We start from the raw sequence: 14,182 nt of genomic DNA, 5'->3' as shown, positions 1-14,182 counted from the left end.
ATTGGCTATTTCATGTTTTTTTGATGTTTCAAAATCGCTCGCACAAGTACTTTCAAGAATTGACCTATGACCTCTACATACTTGGACTAACACTACGGTAATTTAACAGGACTTTATGAGATATTTGTACATATATTTGAATTTTTAAGTATGGGACTTGTTTATATTATTTCAGGTAAACAATCCCGAATAAAACTAGCAACTTCGCAGTCGCTTTTCACAACTTTGTAAGCAGTTTGTTGTCAATTTTTTCAGATGTCTGTTGTGATAGTCTGGTTATAAATATGGCATTCTCGGAACATTTACTTAATATTTACGAATTTAACTGCGGGGCTGTCATGATAATGACATAGGCTAAACATACAAAGAACTCCGCCAACATTTCCTTCGTTTTTTTCCAACTTTGCACGCTGTTTTCTAACATTTCACAGTCAACTGATGCGAACATCTATAGGCTGCTTTCAATTGACTTTTATTAAATTTGTCGACTTTACACCGGCACCGTTTTATATGCAAACAACTCAGGTCATATATACAAATACATCTACCAACTTTGCAATAACTTTCCACAACTTTGCAATAACTTTGAACAACTTTGCACGTTGCGTTAACAGCTTAAATCACACTACGTTCCGACAGAATAAACAACATGTTATAGAAAACTAGAAGGGATTTGAAAACTTCCCATTCATTAAAAAAGTTACGAAAATTGCACGATTTTGTACTATAATAGTTTGACATCACAGTAAGAAATAGTAAAGGAACGTTGCCTTAGATATTTTCCATGAGCGTAATGAAACAAAAACAAAAAAGTAACAGCTCGTTTACTCAGGGAGTCTCCCATGCAAGTACTCTCCAAGCCCGATTGTGCTTTACTTTAAATATGTCTCGTTCATCTAACCACACAGCTGCCTGGAATATTTAAAATTAAGCCAAATTATTGGCTATTTCATGTTTTTTTGATGTTTCAAAATCGCTCGCACAAGTACTTTCAAGAATTGACCTATGACCTCTACCTACTTGAACTAACACTACGGTAATTTAACAGGACTTTATGAGATATTTGTTCATATATTTGAATTTTTAAGTATGGGACTTGTTTATATTATTTCACGTTAACAATCCCGAATAAAACTAGCAACTTCGCAGTCGCTTTTCACAACTTTGTAAGCAGTTTGTTGTCAATTTTTTCAGATGACTGTTGTGATAGTCTGGTTATATATATGGCATTCTCGGAACATTTACTTAATATTTACGAATTTAACTGCGGGGCAGTCATGATAATGACATAGGCTAAACATACAAACAACTCCGCCAACATTTCCTTCGTTTTTTTCCAACTTTGCACGCTGTTTTCTAACATTTCACAGTCAACTGATGCGAACATCTATAGGCTGCTTTCAATTGACTTTTATTAAATTTGTCGACTTTACACCGGCACCGTTTTATATGCAAACAACTCAGGTCATATATACAAATACATCTACCAACTTTGCAATAACTTTCCACAACTTTGCAATAACTTTGAACAACTTTGCACGTTGCGTTAACAGCTTAAATCACACTACGTTCCGACAGAATAAACAACATGTTATAGAAAACTAGAAGGGATTTGAAAACTTCCCATTCATTAAAAAAGTTACGAAAATTGCACGATTTTGTACTATAATAGTTTGACATCACAGTAAGAAATAGTAAAGGAACGTTGCCTTAGATATTTTCCATGAGCATAATGAAACAAAAACAAAAAAATAACAGCTCATTTACTCAGGGAGTCTCCCATGCAAGTACTCACCACGCCCGATTGTGCTTTACTTTAAATATGTCCCGTTCATCTAACCACACAGCTGCCTGGATTATTTAAAATTAAGCCAAATTATTGGCTATTTCATGTTTTTTTGATGTTTCAAAATCGCTCGCACAAGTACTTTCAAGAATTGACCTATGACCTCTACATACTTGGACTAACACTACGGTAATTTAACAGGACTTTATGAGATATTTGTACATATATTTGAATTTTTAAGTATGGGACTTGTTTATATTATTTCAGGTAAACAATCCCGAATAAAACTAGCAACTTCGCAGTCGCTTTTCACAACTTTGTAAGCAGTTTGTTGTCAATTTTTTCAGATGTCTGTTGTGATAGTCTGGTTATAAATATGGCATTCTCGGAACATTTACTTAATATTTACGAATTTAACTGCGGGGCTGTCATGATAATGACATAGGCTAAACATACAAACAACTCCGCCAACATTTCCTTCGTTTTTTTCCAACTTTGCACGCTGTTTTCTAACATTTCACAGTCAACTGATGCGAACATCTATAGGCTGCTTTCAATTGACTTTTATTAAATTTGTCGACTTTACACCGGCACCGTTTTATATGCAAACAACTCAGGTCATATATACAAATACATCTACCAACTTTGCAATAACTTTCCACAACTTTGCAATAACTTTGAACAACTTTGCACGTTGCGTTAACAGCTTAAATCACACTACGTTCCGACAGAATAAACAACATGTTATAGAAAACTAGAAGGGATTTGAAAACTTCCCATTCATTAAAAAAGTTACGAAAATTGCACGATTTTGTACTATAATAGTTTGACATCACAGTAAGAAATAGTAAAGGAACGTTGCCTTAGATATTTTCCATGAGCGTAATGAAACAAAAACAAAAAAGTAACAGCTCGTTTACTCAGGGAGTCTCCCATGCAAGTACTCTCCAAGCCCGATTGTGCTTTACTTTAAATATGTCTCGTTCATCTAACCACACAGCTGCCTGGAATATTTAAAATTAAGCCAAATTATTGGCTATTTCATGTTTTTTTGATGTTTCAAAATCGCTCGCACAAGTACTTTCAAGAATTGACCTATGACCTCTACCTACTTGAACTAACACTACGGTAATTTAACAGGACTTTATGAGATATTTGTTCATATATTTGAATTTTTAAGTATGGGACTTGTTTATATTATTTCACGTTAACAATCCCGAATAAAACTAGCAACTTCGCAGTCGCTTTTCACAACTTTGTAAGCAGTTTGTTGTCAATTTTTTCAGATGACTGTTGTGATAGTCTGGTTATATATATGGCATTCTCGGAACATTTACTTAATATTTACGAATTTAACTGCGGGGCAGTCATGATAATGACATAGGCTAAACATACAAACAACTCCGCCAACATTTCCTTCGTTTTTTTCCAACTTTGCACGCTGTTTTCTAACATTTCACAGTCAACTGATGCGAACATCTATAGGCTGTTTTCAATTGACTTTTATTAAATTTGTCGACTTTACACCGGCACCGTTTTATATGCAAACAACTCAGGTCATATATACAAATACATCTGCCAACTTTGCAATAACTTTCCACAACTTTGCAATAACTTTGAACAACTTTGCACGTTGCGTTAACAGCTTAAATCACACTACGTTCCGACAGAATAAACAACATGTTAAAGAAAACTAGAAGGGATTTGAAAACTTCCCATTCATTAAAAAAGTTACGAAAATTGCACGATTTTGTACTATAATAGTTTTACATCACAGTAAGAAATAGTAAAGGAACGTTGCCTTAGATATTTTCCATGAGCGTAATGAAACAAAAACAAAAAAATAACAGCTCATTTACTCAGGGAGTCTCCCCTGCAAGTACTCACCACGCCCGATTGTGCTTTACTTTAAATATGTCCCGTTCATCTAACCACACAGCTGCCTGGAATATTTAAAATTAAGCCAAATTATTGGCTATTTCATGTTTTTTTGATGTTTCAAAATCGCTCGCACAAATACTTTCAAGAATTGACCTATGACCTCTACATACTTGGACTAACACTACGGTAATTTAACAGGACTTTATGAGATATTTGTACATATATTTGAATTTTTAAGTATGGGACTTGTTTATATTATTTCACGTAAACAATCCCGAATAAAACTAGCAACTTCGCAGTCGCTTTTCACAACTTTGTAAGCAGTTTGTTGTCAATTTTTTCAGATGTCTGTTGTGATAGTCTGGTTATATATATGGCATTCTCGGAACATTTACTTAATATTTACGAATTTAACTGCGGGGCAGTCATGATAATGACATAGGCTAAACATACAAACAACTCCGCCAACATTTCCTTCGTTTTTTTCCAACTTTGCACGCTGTTTTCTAACATTTCACAGTCAACTGATGTGAACATCTATAGGCTGCTTTCAATTGACTTTTATTAAATTTGTCGACTTTACACCGGCACCGTTTTATATGCAAACAACTCAGGTCATATATACAAATACATCTACCAACTTTGCAATAACTTTCCACAACTTTGCAATAACTTTGAACAACTTTGCACGTTGCGTTAACAGCTTAAATCACACTACGTTCCGACAGAATAAACAACATGTTATAGAAAACTAGAAGGGATTTGAAAACTTCCCATTCATTAAAAAAGTTACGAAAATTGCACGATTTTGTACTATAATAGTTTGACATCACAGTAAGAAATAGTAAAGGAACGTTGCCTTAGATATTTTCCATGAGCATAATGAAACAAAAACAAAAAAATAACAGCTCGTTTACTCAGGGAGTCTCCCATGCAAGTACTCACCACGCCCGATTGTGCTTTACTTTTAATATGTCCCGTTCATCTAACCACACAGCTGCCTGGAATATTTAAAATTAAGCCAAATTATTGGCTATTTCATGTTTTTTTGATGTTTCAAAATCGCTCGCACAAGTACTTTCAAGAATTGACCTATGACCTCTACATACTTGGACTAACACTACGGTAATTTAACAGGACTTTATGAGATATTTGTACATATATTTGAATTTTTAAGTATGGGACTTGTTTATATTATTTCACGTAAACAATCCCGAATAAAACTAGCAACTTCGCAGTCGCTTTTCACAACTTTGTAAGCAGTTTGTTGTCAATTTTTTCAGATGTCTGTTGTGATAGTCTGGTTATATATATGGCATTTTCGGAACATTTACTTAATATTTACGAATTTAACTGCGGGGCTGTCATGATAATGACATAGGCTAAACATACAAACAACTCCGCCAACATTTCCTTCGTTTTTTTCCAACTTTGCACGCTGTTTTCTAACATTTCACAGTCAACTGATGCGAACATCTATAGGCTGCTTTCAATTGACTTTTATTAAATTTGTCGACTTTACACCGGCACCGTTTTATATGCAAACAACTCAGGTCATATATACAAATACATCTACCAACTTTGCAATAACTTTCCACAACTTTGCAATAACTTTGAACAACTTTGCACGTTGCGTTAACAGCTTAAATCACACTACGTTCCGACAGAATAAACAACATGTTATAGAAAACTAGAAGGGATTTGAAAACTTCCCATTCATTAAAAAAGTTACGAAAATTGCACGATTTTGTACTATAATAGTTTGACATCACAGTAAGAAATAGTAAAGGAACGTTGCCTTAGATATTTTCCATGAGCGTAATGAAACAAAAACAAAAAAGTAACAGCTCGTTTACTCAGGGAGTCTCCCATGCAAGTACTCTCCAAGCCCGATTGTGCTTTACTTTTAATATGTCTCGTTCATCTAACCACACAGCTGCCTGGAATATTTAAAATTAAGCCAAATTATTGGCTATTTCATGTTTTTTTGATGTTTCAAAATCGCTCGCACAAGTACTGTCAAGAATTGACCTATGACCTCTACCTACTTGAACTAACACTACGGTAATTTAACAGGACTTTATGAGATATTTGTTCATATATTTGAATTTTTAAGTATGGGACTTGTTTATATTATTTCACGTTAACAATCCCGAATAAAACTAGCAACTTCGCAGTCGCTTTTCACAACTTTGTAAGCAGTTTGTTGTCAATTTTTTCAGATGACTGTTGTGATAGTCTGGTTATATATATGGCATTCTCGGAACATTTACTTAATATTTACGAATTTAACTGCGGGGCAGTCATGATAATGACATAGGCTAAACATACAAACAACTCCGCCAACATTTCCTTCGTTTTTTTCCAACTTTGCACGCTGTTTTCTAACATTTCACAGTCAACTGATGCGAACATCTATAGGCTGTTTTCAATTGACTTTTATTAAATTTGTCGACTTTACACCGGCACCGTTTTATATGCAAACAACTCAGGTCATATATACAAATACATCTACCAACTTTGCAATAACTTTCCACAACTTTGCAATAACTTTGAACAACTTTGCACGTTGCGTTAACAGCTTAAATCACACTACGTTCCGACAGAATAAACAACATGTTAAAGAAAACTAGAAGGGATTTGAAAACTTCCCATTCATTAAAAAAGTTACGAAAATTGCACGATTTTGTACTATAATAGTTTTACATCACAGTAAGAAATAGTAAAGGAACGTTGCCTTAGATATTTTCCATGAGCGTAATGAAACAAAAACAAAAAAATAACAGCTCATTTACTCAGGGAGTCTCCCCTGCAAGTACTCACCACGCCCGATTGTGCTTTACTTTAAATATGTCCCGTTCATCTAACCACACAGCTGCCTGGAATATTTAAAATTAAGCCAAATTATTGGCTATTTCATGTTTTTTTGATGTTTCAAAATCGCTCGCACAAGTACTTTCAAGAATTGACCTATGACCTCTACATACTTGGACTAACACTACGGTAATTTAACAGGACTTTATGAGATATTTGTACATATATTTGAATTTTTAAGTATGGGACTTGTTTATATTATTTCACGTAAACAATCCCGAATAAAACTAGCAACTTCGCAGTCGCTTTTCACAACTTTGTAAGCAGTTTGTTGTCAATTTTTTCAGATGTCTGTTGTGATAGTCTGGTTATATATATGACATTCTCGGAACATTTAATTAATATTTACGAATTTAACTGCGGGGCTGTCGTGATAATGACATAGGCTAAACATACAAACAACTCCGCCAACATTTCCTTCGTTTTTTTCCAACTTTGCACGCTGTTTTCTAACATTTCACAGTCAACTGATGCGAACATCTATAGGCTGCTTTCAATTGACTTTTATTAAATTTGTCGACTTTACACCGGCACCGTTTTATATGCAAACAACTCAGGTCATATATACAAATACATCTACCAACTTTGCAATAACTTTCCACAACTTTGCAATAACTTTGAACAACTTTGCACGTTGCGTTAACAGCTTTAATCACACTACGTTCCGACAGAATAAACAACATGTTATAGAAAACTAGAAGGGATTTGAAAACTTCCCATTCATTAAAAAAGTTACGAAAATTGCACGATTTTGTACTATAATAGTTTGACATCACAGTAAGAAATAGTAAAGGAACGTTGCCTTAGATATTTTCCATGAGCGTAATGAAACAAAAACAAAAAAGTAACAGCTCGTTTACTCAGGGAGTCTCCCATGCAAGTACTCTCCAAGCCCGATTGTGCTTTACTTTAAATATGTCTCGTTCATCTAACCACACAGCTGCCTGGAATATTTAAAATTAAGCCAAATTATTGGCTATTTCATGTTTTTTTGATGTTTCAAAATCGCTCGCACAAGTACTTTCAAGAATTGACCTATGACCTCTACCTACTTGAACTAACACTACGGTAATTTAACAGGACTTTATGAGATATTTGTTCATATATTTGAATTTTTAAGTATGGGACTTGTTTATATTATTTCACGTTAACAATCCCGAATAAAACTAGCAACTTCGCAGTCGCTTTTCACAACTTTGTAAGCAGTTTGTTGTCAATTTTTTCAGATGTCTGTTGTGATAGTCTGGTTATATATATGGCATTCTCGGAACATTTACTTAATATTTACGAATTTAACTGCGGGGCAGTCATGATAATGACATAGGCTAAACATACAAACAACTCCGCCAACATTTCCTTCGTTTTTTTCCAACTTTGCACGCTGTTTTCTAACATTTCACAGTCAACTGATGCGAACATCTATAGGCTGCTTTCAATTGACTTTTATTAAATTTGTCGACTTTACACCGGCACCGTTTTATATGCAAACAACTCAGGTCATATATACAAATACATCTACCAACTTTGCAATAACTTTCCACAACTTTGCAATAACTTTGAACAACTTTGCACGTTGCGTTAACAGCTTAAATCACACTACGTTCCGACAGAATAAACAACATGTTAAAGAAAACTAGAAGGGATTTGAAAACTTCCCATTCATTAAAAAAGTTACGAAAATTGCACGATTTTGTACTATAATAGTTTTACATCACAGTAAGAAATAGTAAAGGAACGTTGCCTTAGATATTTTCCATGAGCGTAATGAAACAAAAACAAAAAAATAACAGCTCATTTACTCAGGGAGTCTCCCCTGCAAGTACTCACCACGCCCGATTGTGCTTTACTTTAAATATGTCCCGTTCATCTAACCACACAGCTGCCTGGAATATTTAAAATTAAGCCAAATTATTGGCTATTTCATGTTTTTTTGATGTTTCAAAATCGCTCGCACAAATACTTTCAAGAATTGACCTATGACCTCTACATACTTGGACTAACACTACGGTAATTTAACAGGACTTTATGAGATATTTGTACATATATTTGAATTTTTAAGTATGGGACTTGTTTATATTATTTCACGTAAACAATCCCGAATAAAACTAGCAACTTCGCAGTCGCTTTTCACAACTTTGTAAGCAGTTTGTTGTCAATTTTTTCAGATGTCTGTTGTGATAGTCTGGTTATATATATGGCATTCTCGGAACATTTACTTAATATTTACGAATTTAACTGCGGGGCAGTCATGATAATGACATAGGCTAAACATACAAACAACTCCGCAAAGATTTCCTTCGTTTTTTTCCAACTTTGCACGCTGTTTTCTAACATTTCACAGTCAACTGATGTGAACATCTATAGGCTGCTTTCAATTGACTTTTATTAAATTTGTCGACTTTACACCGGCACCGTTTTATATGCAAACAACTCAGGTCATATATACAAATACATCTACCAACTTTGCAATAACTTTCCACAACTTTGCAATAACTTTGAACAACTTTGCACGTTGCGTTAACAGCTTAAATCACACTACGTTCCGACAGAATAAACAACATGTTATAGAAAACTAGAAGGGATTTGAAAACTTCCCATTCATTAAAAAAGTTACGAAAATTGCACGATTTTGTACTATAATAGTTTTACATCACAGTAAGAAATAGTAAAGGAACGTTGCCTTAGATATTTTCCATGAGCGTAATGAAACAAAAACAAAAAAATAACAGCTCATTTACTCAGGGAGTCTCCCCTGCAAGTACTCACCACGCCCGATTGTGCTTTACTTTAAATATGTCCCGTTCATCTAACCACACAGCTGCCAGGAATATTTAAAATTAAGCCAAATTATTGGCTATTTCATGTTTTTTTGATGTTTCAAAATCGCTCGCACAAGTACTTTCAAGAATTGATCTATAACCTCTACCTACTTGAACTAACACTACGGTAATTTAACAGGACTTTATGAGATATTTGTTCATATATTTGAATTTTTAAGTATGGGACTTGTTTATATTATTTCACGTTAACAATCCCGAATAAAACTAGCAACTTCGCAGTCGCTTTTCACAACTTTGTAAGCAGTTTGTTGTCAATTTTTTCAGATGTCTGTTGTGATAGTCTGGTTATATATATGGCATTCTCGGAACATTTACTTAATATTTACGAATTTAACTGCGGGGCTGTCATGATAATGACATAGGCTAAACATACAAACAACTCCGCCAACATTTCCTTCGTTTTTTTCCAACTTTGCACGCTGTTTTCTAACATTTCACAGTCAACTGATGCGAACATCTATAGGCTGCTTTCAATTGACTTTTATTAAATTTGTCGACTTTACACCGGCACCGTTTTATATGCAAACAACTCAGGTCATATATACAAATACATCTACCAACTTTGCAATAACTTTCCACAACTTTGCAATAACTTTGAACAACTTTGCACGTTGCGTTAACAGCTTAAATCACACTACGTTCCGACAGAATAAACAACATGTTAAAGAAAACTAGAAGGGATTTGAAAACTTCCCATTCATTAAAAAAGTTACGAAAATTGCACGATTTTGTACTATAATAGTTTTACATCACAGTAAGAAATAGTAAAGGAACGTTGCCTTAGATATTTTCCATGAGCGTAATGAAACAAAAACAAAAAAATAACAGCTCATTTACTCAGGGAGTCTCCCCTGCAAGTACTCACCACGCCCGATTGTGCTTTACTTTAAATATGTCCCGTTCATCTAACCACACAGCTGCCAGGAATATTTAAAATTAAGCCAAATTATTGGCTATTTCATGTTTTTTTGATGTTTCAAAATCGCTCGCACAAGTACTTTCAAGAATTGATCTATAACCTCTACCTACTTGAACTAACACTACGGTAATTTAACAGGACTTTATGAGATATTTGTTCATATATTTGAATTTTTAAGTATGGGACTTGTTTATATTATTTTACGTTAACAATCCCGAATAAAACTAGCAACTTCGCAGTCGCTTTTCACAACTTTGTAAGCAGTTTGTTGTCAATTTTTTCAGATGTCTGTTGTGATAGTCTGGTTATATATATGGCATTCTCGGAACATTTACTTAATATTTACGAATTTAACTGCGGGGCAGTCATGATAATGACATAGGCTAAACATACAAACAACTCCGCCAACATTTCCTTCGTTTTTTTCCAACTTTGCACGCTGTTTTCTAACATTTCACAGTCAACTGATGTGAACATCTATAGGCTGCTTTCAATTGACTTTTATTAAATTTGTCGACTTTACACCGGCACCGTTTTATATGCAAACAACTCAGGTCATATATACAAATACATCTACCAACTTTGCAATAACTTTCCACAACTTTGCAATAACTTTGAACAACTTTGCACGTTGCGTTAACAGCTTAAATCACACTACGTTCCGACAGAATAAACAACATGTTATAGAAAACTAGAAGGGATTTGAAAACTTCCCATTCATTAAAAAAGTTACGAAAATTGCACGATTTTGTACTATAATAGTTTGACATCACAGTAAGAAATAGTAAAGGAACGTTGCCTTAGATATTTTCCATGAGCGTAATGAAACAAAAACAAAAAAATAACAGCTCATTTACTCAGGGAGTCTCCCATGCAAGTACTCACCACGCCCGATTGTGCTTTACTTTAAATATGTCTCGTTCATCTAACCACACAGCTGCCTGGAATATTTAAAATTAAGCCAAATTATTGGCTATTTCATGTTTTTTTGATGTTTCAAAATCGCTCGCACAAGTACTTTTCAAGAATTGACCTATGACCTCTACCTACTTGAACTAACACTACGGTAATTTAACAGGACTTTATGAGATATTTGTTCATATATTTGAATTTTTAAGTATGGGACTTGTTTATATTATTTCACGTTAACAATCCCGAATAAAACTAGCAACTTCGCAGTCGCTTTTCACAACTTTGTAAGCAGTTTGTTGTCAATTTTTTCAGATGTCTGTTGTGATAGTCTGGTTATATATATGGCATTCTCGGAACATTTACTTAATATTTACGAATTTAACTGCGGGGCAGTCATGATAATGACATAGGCTAAACATACAAACAACTCCGCCAACATTTCCTTCGTTTTTTTCCAACTTTGCACGCTGTTTTCTAACATTTCACAGTCAACTGATGCGAACATCTATAGGCTGCTTTCAATTGACTTTTATTAAATTTGTCGACTTTACACCGGCACCGTTTTATATGCAAACAACTCAGGTCATATATACAAATACATCTACCAACTTTGCAATAACTTTCCACAACTTTGCAATAACTTTGAACAACTTTGCACGTTGCGTTAACAGCTTAAATCACACTACGTTCCGACAGAATAAACAACATGTTAAAGAAAACTAGAAGGGATTTGAAAACTTCCCATTCATTAAAAAAGTTACGAAAATTGCACGATTTTGTACTATAATAGTTTTACATCACAGTAAGAAATAGTAAAGGATCGTTGCCTTAGATATTTTCCATGAGCGTAATGAAACAAAAACAAAAAAATAACAGCTCATTTACTCAGGGAGTCTCCCCTGCAAGTACTCACCACGCCCGATTGTGCTTTACTTTAAATATGTCCCGTTCATCTAACCACACAGCTGCCTGGAATATTTAAAATTAAGCCAAATTATTGGCTATTTCATGTTTTTTTGATGTTTCAAAATCGCTCGCACAAGTACTTTCAAGAATTGACCTATGACCTCTACATACTTGGACTAACACTACGGTAATTTAACAGGACTTTATGAGATATTTGTACATATATTTGAATTTTTAAGTATGGGACTTGTTTATATTATTTCACGTAAACAATCCCGAATAAAACTAGCAACTTCGCAGTCGCTTTTCACAACTTTGTAAGCAGTTTGTTGTCAATTTTTTCAGATGTCTGTTGTGATAGTCTGGTTATATATATGGCATTCTCGGAACATTTACTTAATATTTACGAATTTAACTGCGGGGCTGTCATGATAATGACATAGGCTAAACATACAAACAACTCCGCCAACATTTCCTTCGTTTTTTCCAACTTTGCACGCTGTTTTCTAACATTTCACAGTCAACTGATGCGAACATCTATAGGCTGCTTTCAATTGACTTTTATTAAATTTGTCGACTTTACACCGGCACCGTTTTATATGCAAACAACTCAGGTCATATATACAAATACATCTACCAACTTTGCAATAACTTTCCACAACTTTGCAATAACTTTGAACAACTTTGCACGTTGCGTTAACAGCTTAAATCACACTACGTTCCGATAGAATAAACAACATGTTATAGAAAACTAGAAGGGATTTGAAAACTTCCCATTCATTAAAAAAGTTACGAAAATTGCACCATTTTGTACTATAATAGTTTGACATCACAGTAAGAAATAGTAAAGGAACGTTGCCTTAGATATTTTACATGAGCGTAATGAAACAAAAACAAAAAAATAACAGCTCGTTTACTCAGGGAGTCTCCCATGCAAGTACTCACCACGCCCGACTGTGCTTTACTTTAAATATGTCCCGTTCATCTAACCACACAGCTGCCTGGAATATTTAAAATTAAGCCAAATTATTGGCTATTTCATGTTTTTTTGATGTTTCAAAATCGCTCGCACAAGTACTTTCAAGAATTGACCTATGACCTCTACATACTTGGACTAACACTACGGTAATTTAACAGGACTTTATGAGATATTTGTTCATATATTTGAATTTTTAAGTATGGGACTTGTTTATATTATTTCACGTTAACAATCCCGAATAAAACTAGCAACTTCGCAGTCGCTTTTCACAACTTTGTAAGCAGTTTGTTGTCATTTTTTTCAGATGTCTGTTGTGATAGTCTGGTTATAAATATGGCATTCTCGGAACATTTACTTAATATTTACGAATTTAACTGCGGGGCTGTCATGATAATGACATAGGCTAAACATACAAACAACTCCGCCAACATTTCCTTCGTTTTTTTCCAACTTTGCACGCTGTTTTCTAACATTTCACAGTCAACTGATGCGAACATCTATAGGCTGCTTTCAATTGACTTTTATTAAATTTGTCGACTTTACACCGGCACCGTTTTATATGTAAACAACTCAGGTCATATATACAAATACATCTACCAACTTTGCAATAACTTTCCACAACTTTGCAATAACTTTGAACAACTTTGCACGTTGCGTTAACAGCTTAAATCACACTACGTTCCGACAGAATAAACAACATGTTATAGAAAACTAGAAGGGATTTGAAAACTTCCCATTCATTAAAAAAGTTACGAAAATTGCACCATTTTGTACTATAATAGTTTGACATCACAGTAAGAAATAGTAAAGGAACGTTGCCTTAGATATTTTCCATGAGCGTAATGAAACAAAAACAAAAAAAATAACAGCTCGTTTACTCAGGGAGTCTCCCATGCAAGTACTCACCACGCCCGATTGTGCTTTACTTTAAATATGTCCCGTTCATCTAACCACACAGCTGCCTGGAATAATTAAAATTAAGCCAAATTATTGCCTATTTCATGTTTTTTTGATGTTTCAAAATCGCTCGCACAAGTACTTTCAAGAATTGACCTATGACCTCTACATACTTGGACTAACACTAC

This window comes from Saccoglossus kowalevskii, chromosome 16, assembly GCF_978046115.1.
Source record: "Saccoglossus kowalevskii chromosome 16, keSacKowa6.1, whole genome shotgun sequence".
Lineage (NCBI taxonomy): Eukaryota > Metazoa > Hemichordata > Enteropneusta > Harrimaniidae > Saccoglossus > Saccoglossus kowalevskii.
Note: the sequence above shows the minus strand (reverse complement) of the source record.